Source organism: Eschscholzia californica, unplaced genomic scaffold (assembly GCF_041429995.1).
Source record: "Eschscholzia californica isolate CP2 unplaced genomic scaffold, dmEscCali1.0.p SCAF_1, whole genome shotgun sequence".
Classification (NCBI taxonomy): Eukaryota; Viridiplantae; Streptophyta; class Magnoliopsida; order Ranunculales; family Papaveraceae; genus Eschscholzia; species Eschscholzia californica.
Genome location: NW_028238198.1, coordinates 65,445,367 through 65,457,423, shown reverse-complemented (window position 1 = coordinate 65,457,423; position 12,057 = coordinate 65,445,367). Strand labels below are relative to the sequence as shown.

Sequence of the window (12,057 nt, the reverse complement as noted above, 5' to 3'; positions counted from 1 at the left end):
CTCTGTAATTTTTTTTTCTCTCTCTCACTAAGAATGATTTTCAAAGAAAAGACAAAAAAATAGATGATGATAATGGTTCTCTATTCTTGTTAGCCGTGAGATGATGATGATGACAACTCTCTCTCTGTTCTTCTTCTCTCTCTCTCTAATATTCCTCTTTAATTGAGCTTGAGAGGATGATTTGACCCCCAAAGATTGTGACGCCCCGTGTTCCGAATCACGGTTTGCCAGGCAGTTTATAAAAGAAACTCGGTCTCGGACTCACTAAAACCAGTTTCAAATATAAACCCAAGCCAAAACTCTCATCACGGGTTACAAATCAAGAACAAACACAGCAGAAAATCAAATATAGTTTAAACCTTTTGAAAATATGCTCGGAAAATATGTAACCCAAAATAGTTTTCATAAAGAGAAAAACAACTTGAATTAATGTTTATGAATAGTTCACAGAAGAGACTGAATTTGGACAGAGTCTCCTCTATAAATTGAACATATCAAACCTGAAAAACCTGTCAAACATTCATATATATCTCACAAACTTCTAAATAACAATAACATCAAATAAAAAGTGATAATGTGCATACTATTTACATGTGTACAATCGCAAACGAGTGAGAGAACGATCCTAACTATTCTAGATGATACATATATAATATTAACGTTGTGATTATGTTAAAAATACAATAGAAGTTATAATCTTACATAATGTGAGCCGTCGAAGTAAACTATGTCACTCCGGGTCACCAATACCTGCAACTGAACAACAACAAATAGGAATGAGATAACCCGAAGGTCAGCTCAGTAGGATACCTAGACATCCTACCCGCACCACACACATCAACATTTTAATATATTAATAGTTATAAGTGTTACATATATACAGATATATATACAGAGATATCAATATGCACACGAAGCAAAACAATATAGCAAGATAATTCTTCTATCTTACCAAGATCACGACTGAATACGCCCTCAGTCGGGGTCACCTACTATTCGGCTAGGAAGAACCGGTAGGCCTTTGTTAGTGCGTAGGCAGGCGGCGCCGTATCGAACGTTTGACTACTGCAGTGTACACATGGATCCACGTAATACCCCGGTAAGAGCTTCCGTAACTCTCCCTTCGTCATCATCGCCCATCGGGCTGGCTTGTGATCTCAATACGCATCGAATAGTAAATCTCACCCAAACAATGATACGCTTAGAATATGTCATGACTTACCCAGACGACTATAAGAGTATCGTCGCTTAGTAGAGCCATATACCCACGGCGATACAATTATCTCGTCTTGAGGCGCGTCCTATCTCCGGCCAGATCTGACGCTTCCTCGCAAGGTAACTCATTGACCATTCGAAGAATACCCAAACATATGCATGAACCTATAATAATATTAAATGATCTAATAGGCTCCCAAAGCTACAAGAACAGAGCCCTCCTAACAAGTCCCATCAACCGAAGGAGAAGAGCGTTCTTGTGTCTCAAGGTAGGGTAAACCCTGTTTAAAGCCAAGCTTTTACAAGTTTTCACTTTCAGGGATTAAGTATTTTCTTTTAAGAAAACTTGGGTAAACACCCTCTTTCGGTTCGGTGAAACATTGTACGTATCAAACACAAGACATTACAGAATTCAAACCACACTTAGCAGTGGCTTAGCAGAATAAATAAACATGGCACTGGTCAGTCCCCTAATCACTCTAAGGGTCGGAATACCCCAACTCCCAATCTCTCTCGGACCCCATTCCGGGTAAACAAGAATGGTCGTTACCAAACGGCTGGCCAACGCACCGAGTGTAACCCTTAACATGAATTCATGGCTAATCCATAACAGAAATATAAACAAAGGGACCAACCGATGCCCGGCGTCAAACAATCAATACACGTAACACAGATCAAGCGATTCCGCCTCCATGTTATACACGTAGCTCAAACGATTCCGCCACCACGTGTTTACAATTCACAAAACGATCACACAGATCAAGCGATTCCGCCTCCATGTGATCATTTTCGGAAAAACCAATTTGTTTTGAAAAGAGAAACATCCATAACATAGAGCACACAACTTACATACATATCATACCATATCATATTATAAATTGAACTAGAGAACTATAAAAAAGAAGAAAAATGACTAACTATATATATAATGGTGAAACGGGGAATACCCGTGCTCCAAGTAAGATTCGTAGGATCCTACCTCTTCTTGCGCTTCCAATGATGCTCCTGAGTAAGCTCCACTTCTCCTCGAGCTCCCTATTGCAGTTTATTAGTCCAACTGGAATATAAAAAGGCAAACGGTCATTTGACAGTTACATAACTGTCAAGAGTCTTCTTGCAGAGCAAGAATGCATAAAATGAATGAACTAGACTAAGAATGTCCTATCGGCACTATAGAGATCACAGAAACATTCCGCCGGATACCTGAAATTCATACAAACCAACCAACCAACTTCCCATAAACTCTATTTTTCATATCCGATATCCCATAAGCTGACAAATTATATAATGAACCAAATACTATGAATCTTGAACTATCAAATCATAAAATGAACCTAATGTTACGAATCCATAACTCAACCTATCCATTTATGTTAACGGCAAGGTTCGGGTAACCATCTCTATTCCAATTCATTATAAAAACTGATCCAAATATCAAATTTGAGCCGTAAAATAATTCGGCAGCAACCCGTCTATATATTAACACCCCAAAATAGTCTATAACATTCTAAACATGATCCTGAACATAAACCATTAGAAGAAATTGACTAATAATCGTCTAAATAGCTCCAAATTTCAATCCCAAATTAAATTAGTACAACTATACAGTATACGAAATAGCTATCACAAAACCACCAAATTCGGACGAAATTCAAAATTCTGAACGGATAGATATGTAGAACAAGTCGAATGGGATTACCTGGAAAGAGTTTCATTGAATTCCGACCATCGTACGCCAAGAAATCGACGGACGAAAATCGAACCATCAACTCTATATTAAAATCGCCCATCCTTTCTCACTCTCTGTTCCCAAACGCCTAAATAAAAATATGGGTGAAAGTGGGTTTTGAATGGTAATAACAAGTGGGGTCCACATGAAATATAAAATCATTTCCCCTCCAAAACGCGTCACACATGCACAGCCAGGCTTAAATTCGGTTGGAATGTTGGATTGCAAATAGGGTGCCACATGTCGCATTATAAAGTGGCCACAAAATTTAATTACTTTTCAGTCCATAATTTCTTTATACCTCATAAATCAGTCCCTCTAATCTTATGGTCTGCTAATCCAGTCCCCATCGATTACTTTTTGACCCCCTAGTTAATCTTTTCTTTTCTTCTTCCTCCCACAACCAACCATGAAGAGATTATATTGTCCCTCTTAACTCGATACCGACGAAGAAAATTGTCGAATACGACTCGATATCCAAACCATGTCCGATAATTTCGTGTGACCAGTCAAAATTCATAATATTTCGAGAACTATTCAATGAGCTATCTGAATAAATCAAAATACGTATCCAATACCAAACCCCAAAGAAACCACTGAATCCGCTCGACGCTCTAACTCGTCCGATTCTCTGACTCAAGATCTGGGTGTTACAAAGATGAGATGTCCTCATTGAAGAAGATCACTCGGTTTTATAAGAAATGAAAACTCTATAAGATCTCTGATTTTCCTTATCTCTCTACGAAATATATCTGGTTCCTATCTTCATAAAATCTCTTCCAATCGCTAATAAGAAGTTTCCTTCTTTCTGAAAAATCCCCTCTCTATCAAATTCAATCAACACCGGCTCTCTCTCTCTAAGAAATTTGTTCTAGCTATTCATTCTCCCTCTTTCCATCACGATTTTCATTCTTTCCCTTTTCTTGTTTTTAATTTACTTTTCAAAGTATAAGAGGATGAACCAGTAAAGTGGGAGAGAGCCAATCACGCTAAGACGTGCTGACAACAAGGGACGATTCAGTGCTTCACGCAACAGGTCAAATGAAGGTAAGCTGGGATTTGGATAAAAACACGTGTCCCTGGTATGACGTTTGCCGCTAGATCTTCCGTAACCTACAACCTTATCTTGTTTCACGAGCCTGGTAGCGAAAGCTTGAGAAATCCCGAACTGTCCCACTTACGCCCCAACAGTGTACCGAACATTTCACCATTAACATTGGGTTGTCTGCCACATGGCGTCAACTTATCTGGTCAACTGACTTGGACTAAAACCTTGACTCTTTCTCTTTTCCTCATCCGGACTCCGATTTAACTTCCGCTTTCGCCGTTAGGTTTGTCTTGGGCTCTTATTTCCTCCGAACATCAAAAGTGTCCAAATCACCAGACTACCAATAATCTCCAAATGACAAAAATGCCCCCAGGTGCGTCGCTCTCTCGATTTTATCCATTTTTCGCGCTCAACTCCGTAAAAGACATCTGAGTAAAAGAAAGAGACATATCATCAGAGTAACTGCTCGAAATAGACTAACTAGCCCAAGTTACGAGATTCAGATGAGACATTTTCATGACTCATCAGGTGCATAGACCCTTCGACTTACCCCACCAGAAGTCCGTTGAACGGACTTGATGCTTTTGCTGATTTCTTTGGGGATAGCAAAGCATTGCATCTGATATCGGGGTACGGCTGCAGCTATGGCTGAGATGACCATAGCGACCAGCTTGGGATAAATAAGAGTGATTCCATTTATTAAGCTTATTCTTGATTTGATCTAGTATGTCCTTAAAAACCTTAGTATTCTGAGCACCTATGAAAAGTTGAGAACCAAGGTATTTTTCTGAAGTGGAACACTACAAAAAAAAGGCTCATTCGGGACGGCCAAAAACCGTCCCAAAAATGGAAAAACCGTCCCCAATAGAGTATTGGGGACGGTTTTGTTCTGTCCCCGAAAGTGGCGTCCCAAATAGTACTTGGGACGGAAATAGGGACAGATAGCATCTGTCCCAATACTGTATTTTGGGACGGTGTGTAACCGTCGCTATTTAAATGATTATTAGGGACAATAGATATTTGTCCCTAAAAATTTGGCGGGACTTTTCCTCTTGTTAGCATTTGGGACAATTAATATCTGTCCCTAACAATTTGGCGGGAATTCTCTATCCTTAGCATTTGGGACAATTAATTTTTGGCCCTAAAAGTTTGGAATCTGATACGGTTAATATTTGTCCCTACAAATTTGGTTGGAAGTTTCCCAATTAAGAATATGTGCTATATAGAAGAGAATTTACATTAAAACAATGTAAACATCACAAATTCACATTAACATTTTTAGAGAAGTGCCTCGACGAAATTCACAACCCTGGACGAAAAAAAATGCAACCAAAATAAGAGAATAGACTAATAAATCTCCCACAGGAAGATAAGTTTGTATTAAAAATAAATTACTCTAACTTCATCGTCCCATCTTTTTTTCATGTTGTAGAGGAAAACGTAGAAACACCATTAGCATATCATCATCTCTGCAGAATCCCTGCGTCATGGACACAAAAAACCAGAAGACAATGAAAGTTGTTAGTTTACTATCTTTTTCGAAATCTAGGATACGACAAATATACAAACATGTCAGTACTTCTATAAAACTTTTCAAAGAACAAACATTCACACACAAAATCTTCTTAAAAGCTATAGCGTCATAATACGTTTATGTGTACTGCTCTAGTAATCTAACAAGCATACGCACTCGAATCTTTGTATTGCATTTAGAAGAGAGTTCTTATACATAATAATGATATCTTATTCAACTATCAACAATTCCTCGTTGATCACAAAGAAGATGATAGTAAAAAACATAACTTACATTGATGTCCTATATATCGCCTACAGATATGATTATGGCCTCTAGACGACACAATAGTTCTTCTGAGATAATCTACTTACACATGGACAACAAGTAACTTAGTTTAAGGACGGCAAGTAGCAGCAGCTGCAGCTAGATCCCCTTGTGCTGCTGCATAAGAATTAGATTGTTGTGATTATAAAGTTGTGATAAAGTGGGACGTAATATTGTGGCATGAATAGCAATATCAGTCAAAGTCAGTAGAACAAGTTGAATGGAAAATGTCATTGTCTAACAAGATATATAATGGAACCCCATGCTTAAATGGCATGGTGGGGTTGGGTTTAATACTTCACATATCTCCTTTCTCGGATCCTTTACTAGTAACTTCTTTGTTTGTTAGTTGAACTTATTAGTAAGACACTTCGCGAAACTCAAATATAAAGGAACAATAAATTTTTCTATTTAAGTATTAATATACATATGAAAATGAGATACCAATTTTACAGACTAATCTTTTTAGGTCGCTGACTGCCTGATTAGAAGAATTAGGCTAGGGTGTTGTAGAGTGAGCAAGAGCACTTTCTTTTTTGTTAAAAGTGCTCAAGAGCACTTGGCACTGCTTAATATAATCCAATCTATTTATCCAGCTGCTTCTGCAACTGTTAAATCGGAGATATACAATTTTTTGTTAATATTAAGAAATCTGCTTAACGAGAAGAAACTTTATTAACTAGACTAGTGACAATTCTATAAACCAGTGTTATCTAAACCTGAAGTGTTATTTTCTCTTTTTGTTTAACAAGAAAAGAACTATATTAAAAAATCAAAAGGAAGGGATAACTACAAGGTACTATTACTAAATTGTAAAGTAAATATTACCCGTAGAAGCAACTGATTTCTCTGAGAGCGCCTAGCTGATTTCTCCAGTTATTCTGAGATCTCTGATTATTTGATTTCTCCAATTTAACTGAAATCAAATTTTTGGATATTAAAACTACGCAAAAGATGCTAAACTAAAAAAATCAGTTAGATAATTTGAATTTTCCACATCTACCAAATAACCTAATCGATTCATTTAACAAGTCTTTTGACTAATTAAATCAAGCCATAGAGACCGACACAGATGGTGAATTGTTTTTAGACCCAACATCCTCATCCTCATGCCTTCCATTCATGATTTCTTAGTTAAATCACACGACTATAAAGACTCAAACATTAATATAAGAATTAACAAATGGATCATAAAACAAATACGCCGCTATAGAGACTCAAACATTAAAATAAGATTTAACTCTATAAAGACTCAAATTTATATTGAGGAAGATGTTTGTTTTTCATAACTTACAGTGTACCCTATAAATCATAAATTATACATTTCCCTAAGTGCAGTAACTTTTGTTTTGGTTGTTTAATTAAATTAGATAACTTTTGTTTTGATTTTTTAATATATATATACACACACACACACCCACACACACACACACACACACATATATATATATATATATATATATATATGTTCGTCTGTAATCTACATAAAATTATCTTGAAGTAAAAACGATAAGAATGCCGCTAAAATACATGGATGGTTAAGTTATAGATACGTGACAAATACAATCACTTATGATATTTTACACTAATCCCACTCCGTAATATCATATTAAGATCTACGACTATTAGCTATAACTCATCTGAACCTAATCTCAACAAACCATCCTTCTTTGCCGCAACGAGCTTTTTCTTTTATTATCTAAGGTTGTTTATTCATTTATGTTTTCTGATTGCAACATTAATTTGGCTTCTTAAATTTTCACTGACCCTCATTTTTCAACTCTAAAATGAGTTTACTTTGGTGTTTGTTTCATAAAAATGAGACGAAATATTTTCCTAAACTTGATCTCCAATTCTCTAAGACCTCAACCACGAAATCAAACACATGCTCAAATCATTCTTAACAATCTTCATAACGACCTCATAACTATTACTAAACTAAGTAAAAAAACTTTGTTATTTCAGTACATTTAAACAAGCAAGTCTTATTTTTTCGTCCTTCCCTGAACCAGAACTTTTCCTTTCATTGTAACAATTTGTAGTTTCTCTTACAACAACTCACATTCATATTCTTTCTCTCTACTTCCACCTTCGCCAGAAAACCACTCTTAAACTAAATAACTCTACCTATGCATTTGTGATATATTCTTCTTCTTCTTCTTCATATCTAAACTCTTTTAAAATTGACCGTCTTCTTCATCCTAACTCTATCATTGATGGGTTTCAATCACACCCCTTTGTGGGTTCTGCTGTTGTTTATTTTTATCTCAAATTTTTACAAGTTCATAATGCACGAAAAACATTAGATAAAATTTCCAACCCGGATACTGTTTCTTGGGATACAATGATATCTGGGTTGGTTATGAATAGATATTCTATAGAATCAATTGGAGTTTCTGAAGATATGATTTTGAGTGGAATTCAATTTGATTCGACTACTCTAGTTGTTGTTCTAGCAGTAGCAGCTGAACTACAAGAATTGAATATTAGGATTTTAATTTCATTCCTATGTTCTTACCGGATAGTAGTAAAATAACAGAAAATACGTTGATATCACCAACCATAAACTTTGGAATTCTTAATTTAACAAATAAGAAGAAGATGAAGAAGAACATTAACCTGGATGTGAAGACTCGCAACAGAAACCCTAGAAATATCGATCAACCTGCTTCACAAAATCGAGAAGAAAGGCAAAGAAACCCTAACTCTGCCGCACGAAAGAAGAAGATCACCAACAAAAACCCTAGAAATCTCGATCAATTTTTCACAAAACCGAGAAGAAACCAATGTCGCACTAAAGAAGAAGATCACAAACAGAAACCCTACGAGAAGAAGATCAATCGTGGTAAAGAGGAAAGGAGAAAATAGTGGTGAAGAGGAGAAAATCGTGGTGAAGAGGAGAGAGAAAGAAAAGGGGGAAAAGAGAGAGAGAAAGAAAAATACGGAGGGAAGAGCCTCTCTTTTTGGGTCGAAAAAATTTCTCCAATTTTCTTTTTAACTTGTTTTCCGAAAAACTGTCCCTATGATTTATTGGTCCCAATTGTTATTCTATCCGGGACAAATAGCATAAAATTGTCCCTATTACCGCTTTATTAGGGACAGACATAAAAACGTTTGTCCCTATTGGACGTTTTTTTTGTAGTGGAAGCATATTTCACTTTAAGTGCTCGCATGATGAGGCGTTTGAACTTGGGGTGCGAGTTTTTGGAGTAGAAGATGTTCGATTTGGTGTAGTTTATCATTTGTCCCGAAGTTTCACTGAAGTCTTGAAGAATCTTCTTAAGATTGTGGATATTATCAATGGTATTCTTACCAAAAATGATGCAGTCATCAGCAAAGAGCAGGTAGGAAATCTCAAGATCAGAGTGATTAGTGGGGAAACCCAAAAACCTGTCTTGGCTATGTTTCGCCATCAGTTTACGACTCAGCCCTTCCATAGCAAGCGTGAAGAGAAAAGGCGAAAGAGGATCTCCTTGTCTAATACCTCTGGACGGGCAAAAAGTTTTACCAGGCCGACCATTAATAAGAACTGCCATGGAGGAGGTCGTAATGCAAGTGTGGATCATTTTAATCCAATGCTCAGCATAACCTAAACTTCTCATGATGTCTATAAGATACTTCCATTCTATTCTATCAAAAGCTTTGGACATGTCTAACTTGAGCCCAAAAAAACCAGCGGCTCCTTTCATCTTTTTGAACGAGTGAATGATTTCCTGACCTATAATGATGTTGTCCGTCATTTGTCTGCCAGGTACATATGCGGCTTGGAAAGAGGAGATGATATTGTTTAAGGTATTCTTAAATCTATCTGCTAACAGCTAGGTGATGATCTTGTAGATAGTATTAACAGGCTGATGGGACGGTAATCTTCTTGGGTTTGGGGTGTGGTTGTTTTGGGAATAAGACAAATATGGGTGTGGTTTATTTCGGGTGGGAGGTAAGCAGTAGTAAAGAAGTTTTTGACCATGTCGTAGATGTCAGAGTTTATTGTCTCCCAGTTAGACTGGAAGAAAAAGAGAGGGTAACCATCTGGGCCAGCGGCAACCTCTTTCTTTAGACTATTAATGGCCCAGTCTATCTATTCTTTGATTGGGATGGCTAGAAGGGTAAGATTTTGGTTGTGTGATAGTTGGGTTGAAGAGGTTGGGTGAATTACGATCCTCTCTAGGGTTGATAGTGGTGCTGATGTTCAGGAGGTGGGAGGTGAAGATGTCTTGTATATCTTGAAAGTCTTCTTCCCAGTCTCCGTTATAATCTTTGATAGTGCTGATCTTATTTGTTCTGTTGCGTTGAATAGCTTGGGAATGGAAGTATTTGGTGTTTTTATCTCCCAAAGTGATAAAGTTGTTTCTCGATTTTTCCTTCCATAGACTTTCTTGTTGAAGCTAGAGATCTTTTAGCTCTATGTTTAGGCGTTTATATTCTTGCTTGAAACTACTATTCTGAAGCTTCTTGGTGATTAGTTTGATGTTGTTTTCAATGTTACCAAATACTTTTTTATTCCAATAGGTTAGCTTTTTGCTGAGCTTCTTAAGATCCCACTGTATGTTATTCGGTTCTTGATTCTGTTTTATGAGATTCCAATTATCTTCAATAAAGTTGAAACAATCCGCGGGAGTCATCCAGGTCCTGATAAACTTGAAGGGTTTAGGTTGAGATTGGCTTTGGTCTTTGTTTTCCAAGAAGATTGGCAGATGGTCCGAACCTACTGCTTCTAAATGAGTGACTCCTGAAGTTTGGAATTGCAGAAGCCAAGGAAGATTTGCCATAGCCCCGTCTAGCCTTTCTTGAATAAGTTGTTCTCCGTATTGTTTATTACTCCAAGTATAAGGATTGCCCTAGTAACCCATATCCATAAGACCAAGGTCACTAAGGATCTCAGTAATCCTAGTAGTATAGGAGTTGGATCCTATAGATCCACCACTCTTATCTGTGGGACCGAGAATGCAGTTAAGATCTCCTATCACTATCCAAGGGTAATCCTGGTTAACCTTGAGATCAATAAGGGTTTTCCAAGGTTTAAGCTTGTTCTTATTGTAGGGGGAACCATAGAAACCCGTAATCATAATAGGATTAGGATACTTAGCATTGCTCATCTCAGCATGGATGATGTTGCTGTCATAGTACTTTATCTTGACGTCAAGTGATGAGACATGAAAATGTCTCATCTGAATCTCTTAACACGGGTTAGTTAGTCCAATTCGAGCGGTTACTCTGATGATTTGTTTGATTTTCTTTCTCAGGTGTCTTTTACGGAGTTCAGTGTGAAAAACGATTAAAATCGGGAGAAAGGCATGCTAAGGGCATTTTGGTCATTTGTTGGTTATGCTAATCCTGGTCGACTTTAATACTCAGATGAAAGTAGAGTTCAAAACGAATCAAACGGCGAAAACGGGAGTCCAATCGGAGTTCGGATGAGAGAAATATAACTAGTCAAAGTTGGGGTCAAGATTGGTTGACTAAAGGCTTTCACTGACACGTGGCGCGTTCAAGGGAGGCGGATCTGACGGCTCAAATTAGTTTCTGGCTACCTTCGGTCACAATTGGGAGTACCTAGGGTTGTCCAGTGGCATAAGAGCCCATGCACCCGAGCACATTATAGTACCGTGTCCCCTGACAATCGAGCGGCCGAAAGTTCTCCTGCCCACATGTCCTCATAACCGACCTGCGACCTGACTTTCTATAATGAAGCGTGAAGCACCATATCATATCCTCTTGCCAGCTACCACGTGTGGCCAGGAACTACATCACACGGTTAAGTCTCTTTTCTCTTATCCCTTCCCTATATTTTGGAAACTATTAAGGGATAGGGCTGGGAAAATGGTCCGAGAACCCGAGATCCGGCCCAATCCGCCCGATCCGTAGGAACCCGTTGACCGAAAGAAGTCCGAGTCGGGCTTACCCGGCCCGTTAAATCGGGCTATACGGGCGGGACACGGGCAGAGCCACTTATCCGACGTCCGACCCGATAGGCCCGACCAATAACCGCCCGAAGTAACCCGCCCGAAGGAACCCGCATGAAATTAATTTGTAGGGCTGAGATTATATTGTTAAGAGTGAATCTCAGCCATTGTATAGAAAACCCTAAAGGACCACATATATATAGTGTGGTCCTCTCTTCTCTTTGAGGAAAAATCTGTTTAAAGATGGGCAGAGCTTATAAACCAATTGATAACCAAGCTTCCTTCTCTCTTCTCCATTGTTCAACCTTATTTTGCGTTCTAT

The 12,057-nt window shown here is 37.9% G+C and overlaps 2 long non-coding RNA genes across 2 annotated transcripts; both read right to left on the bottom strand.

Moving 5' to 3' along the window:
* Nucleotides 1–542: 542 nt before the first annotated feature.
* Nucleotides 543–2,387, bottom strand: LOC147568322 (uncharacterized). Its single transcript, XR_015238191.1, has 2 exons — nt 2,195–2,387; nt 543–756 (listed from the first exon to the last, which is right to left on the bottom strand). It is a non-coding gene; the product is annotated as an uncharacterized LOC147568322 (long non-coding RNA).
* A 2,826-nt stretch (nt 2,388–5,213) lies between these two features.
* Nucleotides 5,214–8,582, bottom strand: LOC147568321 (uncharacterized). Its single transcript, XR_015238189.1, has 4 exons — nt 8,452–8,582; nt 6,661–6,748; nt 5,880–5,949; nt 5,214–5,472 (listed from the first exon to the last, which is right to left on the bottom strand). It is a non-coding gene; the product is annotated as an uncharacterized LOC147568321 (long non-coding RNA).
* Between the last annotated feature and the right edge of the window lie 3,475 nt (nt 8,583–12,057).